Genomic DNA, 3,288 nt, shown 5'->3' with positions numbered 1-3,288 from the left:
ATATGACTTTGTATTGTTGGTTGTGACTTGTAAGGTGCCTATTATGTTGATGTTCATGATATTTTATCAAAATGGCATGAAAGCATAACTTCCAAACAAATATCCTTTTTAGCATGTTTTGCATATTCTCATACTTAGTACGTGTGTTGTACTAACCCCTTTCTTCTATTTTACTACAAGTGTAGGTTGTGGTAACTAGGAGGAGATTGTGCTTTGGAGTTGCTTGGATTGCTTCACTCTTCCAAGTCTTTGGTATGTCCTCAAGATTCGAGGACTATGTTTAGAAGTTTCTTAGTCATTGTAATAGACACCTAAGTGTCATTTCATTTGTAAAGGGCCGTGTCCCTTAGTACGTTTTAAGTTCTTGTCTAAGATTGGCTAAAGAGACTTAGTAGTTCCGCTTGCGTATTGATGTTTTCAAATGTTGATGACTTTTGAAGTCTTATGATTTTATTGAATAAAAGTTTTAAATTCTTAGTGATTTTTATGATCTATGCGATGAATGAATGCTAAGGCTTGTATAAGACCTCCGAGAGGTCGAATACGCATGTAACGGCTAGGGGGTACTCTCGGGTCGTTACATTCACTCTCTCGAGCTGAACCCACGACAACTCAATACCCACAGACCATCAAATCAGTAATCTTGGTTTTAAAACCTCTCTCTCAAGCAAGCCAAAAACACGAAGGTAGAGTTGCATTTGCAACTACAACCCTTTAGATTAAGCCACAATTACTGAATGAAATCACTTTAAAACAACATTTACACTATCAAATAACAATACCCAGCAGCTAAATCATCTCATAATCACATAATCACACCCCAAGAATTGGGGTTTTAGCTAGACATCATAAAAAGATAGAAATCGTTACCAAATTGTGTTTCCATCAACTAGGTACGATGAATATTGTCTTTACAAAGTTCTAAGATGAAGAATTATCAACACCCACTTCCAATTTCTTAGAAATGGAAATTTTTAAATCTTCAAAGCTAAGGAAAATATTATCTCTAAACTCAATTCTAAGCTCTCAAACTTGAAAATTGAACAATAGTGAAAACTATTGAATGCTAGATATTAAACTAAGAATTTAAAAATGTATTTATAGTCGCCAAAAATGTGTTGCGAAGGACTATTCGGCGCAATAAGTCGGGATCACTGATCCACTCGGCGATCCGCCCTTTGGTCAGTTCCATCGCCTTTTTGCTTTGGCCTTCAGCAACTTCAAGCTCTGTAACTTTGGGAGATATAGCACTGCATCGCGGAACCGTTCGGCTACTCGCCGACTGCTCCTTTCTCTCACCGACTTGATTTTCTCCTTCAGGGCTTGGCATACTGGAACATTAGGCGTGATCATTGCCATTCGGCGACTCGCCCAATGGTTTAGGCGATCCTCGGGCCTTTTTTTATTCGTTCTTTCAGCTACCTTGTTCCTTTTTGCTCATTAGTGTCCATGCTTTGTTCCTCAATCCAAATACCTAAATATCAAGGATTTACATCAGTTATTGGCACAAAATATGCAGTTAAGGACACTAAATCTATTAAAATAAATCCCTAAATGAGTCCAAATCGTGGACGCATCAATACACACCCATTATCTCTAAGTTCGGGACCCGTGGGTGACATATATTTCCATGCATCCGTCGTGGCGTCCGACACGACCCTCGATAATAAAATCTGTCACGGCGTGTGAGACGTCCCTGGATAATAGAATTCATCGCGGCGTGCGACACGTCTCTCGTAATAATACATCCTCCTTAATTCACATAACACTTATCACAACCATGTCTCAGAACCAATGCAAATGACATGTTCACATAAATAATGAGGAGATGACCATTTTCATAACAATGCACAATTCACAACAACACTATCGTGATACATCATCAAAAATGAATCAATAAGCTTTTCAAAACCATTCTCAACACATTACACACCAATAATTAATCACATTGCCTTTTATGCACAATTCACAACAACACTATCGTGATACACCATCAACAATGAATCAATAAGTCTTTCAAACCATTCTCAACACATCATACACCAACAATTAATCACATTGCTTTTATACCCCTTTTCATCATTAAAATTATTCAATATGGACAAGTCAACCCATCACCAAGTCCCATTACTCCCCAACTCATACCACAAGGAAATACACGATTATATACACTTAACAAGGGTTGAGAAATCCACTTGCCTCAAATAGTTGAACAGTCACTCCGGGACTTGAGTCTTCCCCTTATATTGGACTTCCAAATAAATGCAATTTATTCAAATAAGTAATCACAATAAGATTTCGAAACTAAAAACACACCCACATTACTATATGTCTAGCCTAGACCCATAAAAGCTCACCCAAATCTATAATGAAGTTCCTAATTTTGATGCCAAATAACAAGTCAACTCTCATATATCTTAAATTTCAAGTCTAGGGTTAAGTCATAATTTCTCCAAACACTACAACCCTAATAATTTTCATATAATATAATACACCCAATATTTAATTACATATCTCAATAAATCAAACTTGGATCTTAATGCAATACCATAAGAATCCAACACGGACCCAAGTTAAACATTGAAATCTCACTAATGGAAAAGAACGATTAACTATGTGCATATAGTAACTAATCTGTACGTCCATTAATAGATAACATCTAACCCTCATTTAATTCCTTAATGATTACCTCAAATTATTGTCCAAATGATTGCATGCACTAACCATATATAAACTTATATTGTATTTCAAATTTCTAATTTTTTTTTTATTCAAATCCACTTCTTTGTTTCTCTTTCTCAGCCAACATCTAAATACTACTAATAATATAACTACTAATTAATTAGAAAGGAGATAGCCAATTGCAGCGAAATCACAAATAAAACTATTACCGGGGGCGGCTCGATAATGTTAAAAAAAAGACATGTGCCTTAGGCCCCGAAATTTAAGGGGCTTCATTTTTAATAATAATAGGTTATAAGTTATTATTATTTTTAACAAATATTGAATATTATTTGTAGAAAAAGTAAATTTTCATGAAAAATGAAGGAATTATTAGAAGAAATTTGACATAATTGGAGTACTATATCTCATGATAAATAATTTAAAATAAGAATGGTTATATTATCAATTGAAAACTAGAACAAATCAATTATATAAAAGTTATTAACAATTTAAGTTTAAGGCCCAGTTTGATTTTTGCTTTAGGCCACTAATATGCTTGAGCCGCCCCTGACAATTTACTTGGACAACTATTCTCGTTGGCGGCGGAGGTGAATATCCTACGGA

Source organism: Solanum tuberosum, unplaced genomic scaffold, assembly GCF_000226075.1.
Source record: "Solanum tuberosum cultivar DM 1-3 516 R44 unplaced genomic scaffold, SolTub_3.0 scf00011, whole genome shotgun sequence".
Taxonomy (NCBI): domain Eukaryota; kingdom Viridiplantae; phylum Streptophyta; class Magnoliopsida; order Solanales; family Solanaceae; genus Solanum; species Solanum tuberosum.
The sequence above is the reverse complement of the archived record's forward strand: the minus strand, read 5'-3'. Positions refer to the sequence as shown.